Source organism: Kogia breviceps, chromosome 1, assembly GCF_026419965.1.
Source record: "Kogia breviceps isolate mKogBre1 chromosome 1, mKogBre1 haplotype 1, whole genome shotgun sequence".
Lineage (NCBI taxonomy): Eukaryota > Metazoa > Chordata > Mammalia > Artiodactyla > Physeteridae > Kogia > Kogia breviceps.
Genome location: NC_081310.1, coordinates 201,518,596 through 201,530,705, shown reverse-complemented (window position 1 = coordinate 201,530,705; position 12,110 = coordinate 201,518,596). Strand labels below are relative to the sequence as shown.

The 12,110-nt window shown below is 51.1% G+C and overlaps 1 protein-coding gene across 4 annotated transcripts in view; it reads right to left on the bottom strand.

Moving 5' to 3' along the window:
• CFAP74 (cilia and flagella associated protein 74) overlaps positions 1-753 on the bottom strand; it is a 76,937-nt gene extending 76,184 nt beyond the window's left edge. For 2 of the 4 annotated variants that reach the window (XM_067019070.1, XM_067019097.1), the window contains exons 1-2: positions 640-753; positions 372-409 (exon numbers count right to left, since the gene is read on the bottom strand). The gene's annotated coding sequence lies outside the window, so the exon portion shown is untranslated. The remainder of the gene's footprint in view (positions 1-371; positions 410-639) is intronic. The other 2 variants (XM_067019088.1, XM_067019079.1) reach the window with 1 other exon arrangement.
• Between the last annotated feature and the right edge of the window lie 11,357 nt (positions 754-12,110).

Below are 12,110 nucleotides of genomic sequence, written 5' to 3'. Positions count from 1 at the left end.
GGTTGACTTGGGGTGCTGACCAGGTTCTATTTCTGGACTTGGGTAGTGACTGGTGATGCTGGCTTTGTAACCAGTCCTTCAGCAGTACCTGTGAGTGTACTCGCCACCCGTCTGCAGGGATAACCTGTCGGGGAATTCTTTGGACTGCGGGTACCAGGGCCGCTCTGCCCGTCACCTACTTCAGTACTTGGCTCAGGGCAGATGGTCCAGGAGTGTTTGCCAGATACATAATGTGAGCACGTAAAACGAGTATGCGTTTACGGGAAACAAATGATAGAGGTTTCCAGAAACAGGTAACCGTTAAAAACCAAACTGAGATGACCCCGGAATTCCCTTCCTCTGCCCGGACCCTCAGAGTCCCCTCTTCTTACCAGCCGGGCTGACCCCTCGAGTTTTGCTCAACGGTGTCCTAGATGTGAAAGGACAACCTCGCAATGTCCGCGCGGAGCCGGAGCAGAGCTCAGAACCCAAGCTGCACGGCACGCTGGGGTCCCTGAGGCCGGCCGGGGGCGACCCCCAACCCCTGCACTGGCACTTATTTCTCGGGCAGAAGTCCCACGATGAAGGCGCTGATTTGTGCCTGGGAGGGGCGGCTAAAGCCCCCGACCCAGCCCCAGGCTCCGGGGCCAACGGACCCACCTCTCAGCAGACCCGCCGGGGTACGAACGGCGCGCGCTCCGGCCGGAGAGGCTGCTCGGCTGCGGCGGGCTGCGCGGTTTGGAGCGGGCAGCTCTGTGGCAACGGACGGCTCCACCGCGGGGCGCCCCTTCCCCGCTCGCGCGATGGCTCGGTCCGGCGGCGCGCGCCCGCGCAGGCGCAGTGAGGCCGAGGCGGCCGCTTGCGCCCTGAGCGCGGGAGGGAGGCGGGGGCGCGCTGCTCCGGGGCGCCAGGACCCGGGCGCCGGCCGAGGCCGAGGCCGCGGCCGCGAGCGGAGGGTCGCGGGGGCACCCGGGCCGTGGCGGAGGAGACCAGCGCTGCTCGGTGGCCCGGAGGGCGCGCCAGGCTGCCTCCCCTGGTTTGGGCCAAGCCGGTTGAAGTTCGGATTAGTTGTCAATTTTAAAAACGGGAGAGTTCACAGAAAATCGGGGTTCCTCACTTTTCTTTTCGAGATGAGAGACTTGGCACAATATGGCACACTGGTCTGGAGCTGAACTGAGCTTTCCCCGCGCATTCTCCAGTCCCCAGCCCTGCCCGGGCCCAGAGGGGTGTGTGTTTGCAGCCGAGATGCACGGATGTGAAGAAGGGTCCTTCTCGCCAGTGCACTCAGTGCCGGCCCCTGGGCCCCCGAGTGAGTCCGCGTATCCCCCGTCCTTGCAGGGCCCCGTGCCTTCCAGCACCCCGCCTGCATGTGACTTTGCAAGGCCGCTGGCCCTGCTGGCCGCTGGCTGGCTTTGACCAGTGTTTCCTGATGCCACAGTGGGGCCCAGGAAGTCCCTTAGTTTCATCCTGGGATGGTGAGATCCATCAGAGCCATCAAGCCTTGTGAAAAGCGCAGCATCTCTGAGAGCTGTGGACTTTACCCAGGTGACAGCAGTTCCCTCTGCCTTCACCCCCCTGCAACGGTGCCCAGGCCTCTTCCCTTCTGGACTGAGGAACAGAACTGAGTCACCATATCAGCCCAGGACAGTTTTTCTAAGAGAAGTTATTCTTCTCTTCCCCACCCCACCCAAATTACGGAGCTTCTTCCTTGTCAGCTTTGCTTCTCTGAGCCTGTCCATATTAATGATTAAGGCACTTTCTACTAAAGAAAAGAAGGACAGCGAAAGACTGAAAAGAGCCCCATGTCCACCAGTGAGAGCTGGGTGAGGTGCAGCCGCACAGCGGGAGGGCTGGGAAAGCACAGTTTCTCTGTTCTGCCCTGGAGCGATTGCCAGAACATACCATTAAGGGAAAAACATCAAGATGCAGAACGGTGGGTATAGTATTTTATCTAAGAAGGGGCAGGTGCAATAAGAATGTACTTGCTTCTTTTCTTACATTATAAAGTAACATAAAAATGGTTACTGTCCAGGGGCAGGAGGGTCAGCAGTAGAAACTAGATTTCTCTAAATGTGCTTGACCTTTGGCTACGGAAATGTGTAATTATAAAACCCCAAATAAGAAGACAAAGAACAAAGAAAAGAGTTGAAAACAAAATAAAATTTTAAACAAAGAACCTAACTCTATGTCAGTTTGGTGGCTTAACCAACAGGAAAGGATAATTTCAAGTGACTTTAAAACCCAACAGTTTGTGCACACCTCGTCGACTCTAAACTGTACAATTGTTTGCAGTTACCCTGGTCTTTGTTATAACATTGATATTGTTATTCTGGAATTATACAAAGTGGGGTAAAATAAATAAGGAGCATAGTAATATTAGGAACCAATGTTTTTCATTTGGGTGAAGAGATAGAAATGTAAAAAGTGGAAAAACCCGTAATATTGGATTTGGATGTGAAATATTAGTATGCATTAATATGATTTTTTCTTTTAAAATAGATTTCTTAGCTCTGTCCACTGAGAAGGTCTAGAACTATCAATATGGTAGCCACTGGACACATGTGGCTATTTAAATCTAAATTAATTAAAATTAAATACCGGAACAAATATTCGTACACCCATGTTCACAGCAGCATTATTCACAATAGCCAGGTGGAAACGACCAAAATGTTCATCAGTGGATGAATGGGTAAACAAAATGTGATAGATACATACGGTAGAGTATTATTGTGCCTTTGAAAGGAATGAAATTCTGACACCTGCTACAAAATGCATGAACCTTGAAGACACGAGACTGAGTGAAATAAGGCAGTCACAAAATAACAAATATTATTTGATTTCACTCATACGAGGTACATAGTCAAATTTATAGAGACAGAAAGTAGACTGGTGGTTGCCAGAAGCTGGGTTTGGTGTGGTGAAATTTGGGGTGAGTGTTTAGTGGGGACAGAGCTTCAGTCTGGGAAGATGAAAAGGTTCTGGAGATGGATGGTGCTGACCGTTGCACAGCAATGTGAATGTGTTTAATGTTGCCGAACTGTACCCTTAAAACTGGTTACAATGGTAAAATTTAAGTTTGTATATTTTACCACAATAAAAGCATTTTAATTCGATAAAATTAAAAATGCCATTCCTCGGGGGCAGAAGCCCTGCGCGGCTCATAGCTGCTGTATTAGGTGCCACGGATGTAGAAAGTGTCCATCACTGTCTTGGACAGCACTGGTCTAAACACAATCACCAGTCCAGCAGCGACGAGCACGCTTAGCACCCAGGCTGTTGTCCCTACACGCCGTTTCCCACTAAGAAAGAAAAGGGAGCTTCCAAGAGAAAAATGGCTGATTCCGGATCTGAGGCAGAAAACGTACAAGATGATCCTGGAGCATCTTACCAGCAGAAAAGCAGGGAAATTAGCAAAGATTCTAGTGCTGCGTCAGAGGGTTCATTAGCCAACTTGCAGGGCTCCCGCTGGTCAAAGTAGGGATAATTTTGAGTATGGATGTGTAGGGGACATCCTGCAGCAAGCCAAGGCCAAAATACGAAAAGAAAAGTTAACTATTTACAAAGGATTGAAGCATGTCAAATATGTTAATATCCATGAGTTCATTCTAAACATAGAATCCTCATTGGTCATCTTTGGAGGATGCTAGGATACTAAGTTACCGTTCTGAGAAGGTCGTAGCAGCCATGGGGGAGCAGCCCTCTGATCTCCCTTCCAGAAAGGAGTTGCATGTAGCTGTGAGGCGTGGCAGCTGACCACCCACCTCCAGGTGCAGTGCTGGAGTTGGACAGTGTCTGAGCTGATCCCACTCTGTCTCTGGCTGGCCTCCGGGCCCGACCACCTCCCCCGGCGTGGGACCCTCTAACGCACAGCCTCTGCTCCGGAGCCCTTCCATACCCGCTCCGCGCTGGCCAAAACCTTGTCGGGTTTACATTAGAGTTAAGTTCTCCGGCTCAGCCTTGCTTTCCGCCTCTTTCCGTCCACAGGCGTCAGATCAGGACTGCGGAATGAAGGCCTTCTCGGCCCAGTCCCACTCCCTCCCCTTGATCTTTTATAGGCGGGAGCGTCCAATAAATCTTTTGCATTCCTAACTCCCTCTCGTGGTCTGCTTGCGGGAGGACCCGGATGGACACAGCTGGTCCCAGGATCGGCCTCAGAAAGCAGATGGCACGACGGGGATTTGTAACCTGACCACTCGCCGTCCAGCTGGCAAGGAGGAGCCCATCCTGGCTGACGGGCAGATGCCCGGAACACGGCGGCAGTCTGCTGGTAAACCTCCACCGGTAACAAACTGGGAGAAGGCGGCTGGCACAGTGAGCGAGGAGAGTGTGTGTTTGTGGGGCGCAACAGTACAACGATCTGGCTGTTGCTGAGTTGCGTTGAGGGGGCAGGAAAAGCTGGAGACGCTTAACCGACAATTGAAACTAAGTGTGTTGACACCAAAGGCAAAGGCAACAAAAGCAAAATTAAACAAATGGGGCCGCATCAAACTAAAAAGCTTCTGCACAGCAAAGGAAACTGTCAACAAAATGGAAAGGCAACCGATGGAACAGGAAAAAATATTTGTAAATCATACATTTGATAAGGGGTTAATAACCCAAAATATATAAAGAACTCATACAACTCAGTAGTGAAAAAAAAAAAAAAAACCCAAACAGGGCTTCCCTGGTGGCGCAGTGGTTGAGAGTCCGCCTGCCGATGCAGGGGACGCGGGTTCGTGCCCCGGTCCGGGAGGATCCCACGTGCCGCAGAGCGGCTGGGCCCGTGAGCCGTGGCCGCTGCGCCTGCGCGTCCGGAGCCTGTGCTCCGCAACGGGAGAGGCCACAGCGGTGAGAGGCCCGCGTACCGCCAGAAAAACACAAAACACCCCAAACAATCCAATTAAAAAATGGGCAGAGGATCTGAATACACGTTTTTCCAAAGACACACAATAGGCACGTGAAAAGATAATAATCACGGAAATGCAAATCAAAACCACAATATCGCCTCACACCTGTTAGAATGACTATTACCAAAAAGACAAGAAGTAACAAGTGTTGCTGAAGATGTGGAGAATAGGGAACCCTGGTTCACTGTTGGTGGGAGTGTAAATTGAAACAGCTGCTGTGGAAAACAATATGGAGTTTCCTGAAAAGATTAAAAATAGAACTACCATGTGGTCCAGCAATTCCACATCTGGATATTTATCCAAAGAAAATGCAAACACTAACCCCAAAAGATATCTGCACCCCCATGTTCACTGCAGCATTATTCACAAGAGCCAAGACACGGAACCAACGTAAGTGCCCATTAGTGGATGAATGGATAAAGAAGATGTGATGGGGGGCTTCCCAGGTGGCGCAGTGGTTAAGAATCCGCCTGCCAATGCAGGGGACACGGGTTCGGGCCCTGGTCCGGGAAGATCCCACGTGCCGCGGAGCAGCTAAGCCCGTGCGCCACAACTACTGAGCCTGCGTGCCTAGAGCCTGTGCTCCGCAACAAGAGAAGCCCGCGCACCACAGTGGAGAGTAACTCCCACTCGCTGCAACTAGAGAAAGCCTGTGTGCAGCAACGAAGACCCAACTCAGCCAAAAGTAAATAAATAAAAATAAATTTGAAAATAATAAAGTAATTTTTAAAAAGTGAAATCTTGCCATCTGTGACAACATAGATGTGACTTGAGGGCATTATGCTAAGTGAAATAAGTCAGACAGAGAAAGACAAGTAGGGTATAATCTCACGTGTGGTAGCTAAAAAAAAAAAACCCAAAAAACAAAAATCCCCAAAAAACCCACCACCACCACCAATAAAAAATCCCCCAAAGCAAACAAACAACAACAACAAAACCCAAAAGACAAAGAAGCAAGCAAACAAAAAATCCAAAGTCATAGATACAGAGAACAGATTGGTGGTTTCCAGAGACAGGGGTGTGGGGTGTGGGTGAAATGCATAAAAAGAACCAAAAGGTACAGACTTCCAGTTATAAAAGAAATAAGTCGCGGGGATGTGACGCACAGCACGTGGCGACCGTAGTTAATAACACCGTGTTGCATGTCTGGAAGCTGCTAAGAGAGTAGGTCTTTGAAGTCCTCATCAGAAGGAGACAATTCCCGTAGTTACGTTGCGATGGTGGTTGTTACCTAGGTTATTGTGGTGACATCATGCTGCCATACAGGCGACTCTTGAACAACGTGGGTTTGAAGTGCTTGGCCCACTTATGCATGGATTTTTTTCAATAAATACCTGCACTCCAGTACTACAGGATCCGCGGAGCCGTGGCTGAGGTGGGGCAGCTATAAGTTAACCTGGGGTTTCCGAGCCCCACGTTCTTCAAGGCTCTACTGTATACACAAACATGGGATCATTATGTTGTACACCCGAAACATGTACGTGTGTCAATCATACCCCAATAAAACATTTCAAAGTGAAAGCAAAACAGTATCTAGACCATAATGATTACAACACATAATTGTATTATTTGACAGAAAAGAACTTCTCAAGTTAAAAATAATGAAAAAGAAAAAAAAAATAAAACCAAGAGTGAAGAAGGCCAGAGCTGCTTGGCATAAAGAGGCTCTTACCTCCTTCTGTGGAGAAAAGGAGTTGATGGAAGCAGGACGAGGACAGACTAGAGATGCTGAGATTCAGAGGTGTTGGAGTCCAAGCCAAGGTCGCTTTGCTGTGCCAAGATCAGGTCCTGGGACCAAGCGCAGGTCCGGGGGCCAAGGGCAGGGTCCTGGGTTCAAGGGCAGGTCCAGGGGCCAAGGGCAGCTTCTGGGTCCAAGGGCAGGTGGGAAATCTTGACACACGGGGCGGGATATCTGGGTGGAGGCCCCAGGGTTTCTGGCTTCCCAGGCTGCTCTGAAACTTCAGAGGCGGCAAAGGTGGCTCGCGTCTCCCTAAGGGGAGCCAGCACTCCCCCCATCTGGAAGGACACCGCGGAGGCCTCCCCGGCAAGGCAACAGGGCCCCGCTCAGCATCTGCCCCACGCCTCCCCTGGCTGCCAGGCTGGTGACTAGGGGTCAGTTGCAGCCTCATCAGGTACACGTGAGCCTGGGAGGAGAGGAGGGGGCTAAATGCCAAGGACTTGCAAGAGTGAGCACCTCGACCTGGCCAGGGGGAGGGGTGGCTGAGCAACGGTGCCAAACCCGAGCCTGTGAAAGGGAGAGGTTACGAGGGGCTTTCTCTTGGGATGTGGGGTTTAAGGCCTTAAGGAGCCAGAGGAGGCTGAAACGCACGTGAAAGTGGCTGCAAATCTTCTAAATTTGATGAAAACTCTAAGCCCGCAGACCCTAGATGCTCAACAAACCTCAAGCAGAAGAAATACAAGACAATTACACCGAGACTCATACTAATCAAATTAATGAAAACGAGAAACAAAGAAAAGCTCTTCAAAACTCCCAGAGAAAAGACACACTTTCCCTGCAGAGCAATGAAGAAATGTCAGCCACCTTCTTGTGACAGACCAGAAACAAAGGAACTTGAAAATAAAGGAAGGAAAGAGGAGAAAACTAACCCAAGCCTTGTCAACCGGAACGTGCTGGAGCAAGTCTCGAGGGGCAGAGCACGTGCGGCTGAGGCGCTGCAGCAGGGGCAGGGGTCACTGGGTGCGAAGTGAGGAGGCGTCTGTGCCAGCATCACCCTGTGAGACTCCAGAAGAGTCAGAACTGTAGGGACAGGAAGCAGACACCTGTGGTCACCTGGGCCCAGGACTGGGGTGCAGTCACCTCCTCGGGTGACTGCAAAGGGGCAGGAGGGAACCTTTAAGGTGGAGCCACCGGGCAATGCCGTGATTTCTGTGGTGGTTATACAACGCTCCGTGTATATCAAAGCCATCAAATTGTATAGTTAAATTAGTGAATTTTATTGTATGTAAACTGTATTTCAATAAAGCTCATTAAAAATAAGCTGAACCTGGGCTTCCCTGGTGGCGCAGTGGTTAAGAATCCGCCTGCCAAAGCAGGGGACACGGGTTCGAGCCCCGGTCCGGGAAGATCCCACGTGCCGCGGAGCAACTAAACCTGTGCGCCACAACTACTGAGCCCACATGCTGCAACTACCGAAGCCCGTGCACCTAGAGCCCGTGCTCCGCAGCAAGAGAAGCCACCGCAGTGAGAAGCCTGCACACCACGAAGAAGAGTAGCCCCACTCGCTGCAACTAGAGGAAGCCTGCGTGCAGCAATGAAGACCCAACGCAGCCAATTAATTAATTAATTAATTTAAAATAAGCTGAACATAGACATCAGTCCGCGTGATCTGGACCACGCGTGACCTGGCTTCTGACTGCCTCACTCTGCTACCCTCCCTCCCTCCCTCCCTCACGGCCACTCTGGCCTGGCCTTGCTCCTGTCTGGACTGGCCAGTTCACTCCTGCCTCAGGGCCTTTGCACATTCCGTTCTCTGCCCTGAACACTTACCTGGCTCTTGGTGGGGCTGGCTTTTCCTCCAGAAGGGGTAGAATAGAATCCAAACCTCAGCTCAGATGTTGCCCCTCAAAAAGGGCTTCCCACCCACTCTGTGTACAGCGCCCGTCCCCACAGGTGGTCCCCATGATTGGTATCTTGCTGAGATTACACTTGAAATGGTCTCTTTTGTTTGTTTACCCACTGATCGTCCAGGTTCTTCCTCCTAGAAGTTGAGGCCACTGAGGACGGGAACCTTTTATATCTTATTCACGCCCAACGTCTAGGCCAGTACTTGGCAACAGAGTAGGATAAATAATTCCATAAATATTGGTTAAATGAATATCGACCTGTGTCAGGGCCTTTCTTAAGGAAGTTTAATCAAAGTATCCAAATATCGAACGTGAAAAAGATTACAGCAAATCTCCTGCTTTCATTTCTCCAGCATCCTGCCCAGAGGATCAGCTCGTCAGACCAGAGAGAGCCTTGGGGGGCCGCGGTCACCTTCCTCACGGAGTCCGGGAAGCAGGGCCGCCGACCGCCACGGGGACCCTCTGCCAGCAGCCCCTTCAGGACTTTCACGTCAGTTCATTCCGTCACGCTGGCACCTAAAGGAGCGTCTTTTTCACTTGATAGGCAGCCCTTTGTTAGGTATGTTAAACAGTGTTTAGCATTTTCCATCACATGAAAAAATTCAAATTGCCACTTTAAAAAACATAAAACACGAGAATAGAATTCTGTCTTCTCCTCATTACACGTGAGCAATTGTACTTGGACGTCTATTTGCCTCATGGAGAAAAAATTCTCTAAGTGGCCAAGTTCGGGTGTTTATTGGTTCTCAGGGCCTTGATTATCAAAAACAGCCTCAAAACGCAGCCCCGTTTCCAGCGCCTCCTTTGTTTGAGTAGACAGTTGATCTCGGCCCGCTGCAGGGATTTTGCATGTGATCCTTTCTGCTAAGTTGCCTCTGCTTCTCCAAATGAATGGATTCCATCTGGAAATCATGGGATTAATAATTACACTCTAATAAGCTCAAGAAAATTTTTCTGTGTCACTGCCATTTTCTCTGGTGCATTTTCCCAGGAAAATAAGAAAACAACCTCACAAATATATCAAGCAGGGATTTTAAAATTAGCTGGTGCCGTTTTCCCTCCTGGGTCCCTGTGACTCACCTGTACCTCCCGGGGCCCATCCTGCTGCTGCAGTGGATTGAGGCCAGCTCTCTGCCCAAGCTTTGGACCTGGTGCCATCCCTTCCGCTATGCCATGAGCAGGCGGCAAAGCATTACCCAAAAGAAACAGGCCAAAAAGGCAGCAGGCTGCTGATCTCAATAGTCGAGTACACTCACCAAGCATACCTTGCAGCTCCCTAGGTGCTACCTAGGGCATTGTTACCCAGGGAAGGGCTGAGCTGGTGACTCCGGGGGGCAACCACAGAAGTAGAGTGTCCGTACCTTCCAGGGCTAAACGTGCGATGGCCCTGCTCAGTGCCACATGGGGAGAGCAAAATGCCTCCCTGCACGAAACAGGATGAAGGTACAGCAGCCGCTGCCCTGAGCCCGTAACCAGAGGGCTCTGCGTGGCTCGTCCGCCGGAGAAGCCATGTTACTTGTGAAATAAGAGGAAGGGGAGCGAGTGGACGAGTTAAGTAGACGACGGGGACCAAACGCCTCAGGGTGGAATTTCGGGCTTCCTGTTCACCCCCGTCCCCTGCTCTGAGCGCCAGGCCAAGGGGGTGGGGCTGTCAGGTATCTGGGTGAAGAGCACAGATCTCACCTGAAATGGACAGAGGCCCTTCATCTGATTGATTTGGAAAGTTTCGGCAAAGTCACACTCGGAGGGTGGGGTTCTGCCTTCCCCCCCAAAAAAATCACAGGACTGGAATAAAGATGGGGAACAACCTACACTACTGTCCGCAGACGCGGAGAGCCTGAGCACCTACCAGTCAGACTGTTGTTTTCAATGAAGACAACCCGTTGAGATTCTCTGTGTTGGGGTCCATCCTCGTGGACTTGCGGCACCCAGGAAACCCATCACTACTCACCCTCTCCTTTGGCAAAAGAATAAAACAAACCCAGGAGAAATTACTTCCCGGAGGCCACACAGCCAGTTAGTTAGGAGCAGGACTGGGGCTAGTACCCAGAGCTCCGACTCTGGGGGCATTTCCTGAATTACCAAAGGGAGGGGAGAAGGGGCCCTTTGGCGGGGCTGCCCCGCACAGGCTTTCCCCATCCTGGGATGGCTGGAGCTTGTCTGGGTGGAGCCGGAGATGAGGACCAGGGAAGTGACTAGCCACACACATCGGTGGAATGCGACCAAGGCTCAGGAGCGCAACAAGGTAATTCTCAAAAAACTCGGGGAAGGAATAATGGAAATGTCCATTCTTGAGACCCAAACTGAAGCCAATTAGCAACAAAATAGAACTAAAACAAAGCTTGCAGACTCTGGGGAAGAAATCAAGCATTTTGATTTAAGGTCCGAGAACAGGGCTTCCCTGGTGGCGCAGTGGTTGAGAGTCCACCTGCCGATGCAGGGAACGCGGGTTCGTGCCCTGGTCCGGGAGGATCCCACGTGCCGCGGAGCGGCTGGGCCCGTGAGCCTGGCCACTGAGCCTGTGCGTCCGGAGCCTGTGCTCCGCAACGAGAGAGGCCACAACAGTGAGAGGTCCGTGTACCAAAAACAAAAAAAAAAAAAAAAACTTTAAGGCCCGAGAACAGCCGGGCATCCTAGAGGGAGCCGTGAAGGAAGGGCAGTATCGCGGCTCCCACGGGTGTGCAGGTCGCTGCTTTACCTCCTTCTCTGTCCTGGCTTTGAAATGTGCTTCTCTCCGGGGCTCGAGGAAGAAACGGTGATTCGATGGCACCCAGCACCCAGGGCTATGGCTGACATGCCTGTATGGGAGCTCTCCAGTGAAAGCTCAGTATTAATGTTATGCCTCAGATAATAGACGAGAGTGTAGAAAATAGCAATAATCTGGTTCACCCTGAACTAATTGAATCAAGTGATTCAAGATCAGCAATATTTCTCGGAGCCTGTCAGCGCCTGGATCTTCTCAGATCCAAGAAAAGAGTGTGACAGTGAACCCAGAGGAAGCGCTGGAGCCTGGACCAGCACAGAGACCAAAGCCTGGGCCTGAAAGACAGGAGAGTGAGCGCTGTGTGTGTTCCTGAACACTGCGGGGTCTGACCACACCAACTGTGCTGGCTTTTGGTGACTCTGAGCCTAAATTTTCCTGCATTTATTAAGCGTCTATCGTACATCAGAGGCTGTTAGACACGAGGGCTGCTATAAAGAAACAGGAAGACTAGATCCCAATCTAGCAGAAGAATAATGAAAACGGCCCTCGTGAGGCTCAGGGCCCTCACCCCGTGCCAGGCCGCGCTCTCCGCACTTTCTCGTGGGTTAACTCCTCGACCTCCGATTGGAGGAGGACAAATGGGAATGTGTCCAGAGACACGCCCAGAGCACACGCTCACACACACATCAGGGCAGTGCTTCCAAGTACCCAGAGGACCCACCCGAGGGGCCAGGGGACCCTCCAGGGGGACATTTTTGCTGGGACCTGCCTGACTGTCTTAGAGCTCATTGCTGGCTTTAGGAAAGAAGGCTGAGACCCAGTCCCCTTGATCTGTGGCCCTCAGGACCTGGCTAGAAATTCCCAGCAGCAAAGCTCTTTCTTTCCTTTTTTTTTTTTTTTTGGTAAATTTATTTATTTATTTATGGCTGCGTTGGGTCTTCGTTGCTGCGTGTGGT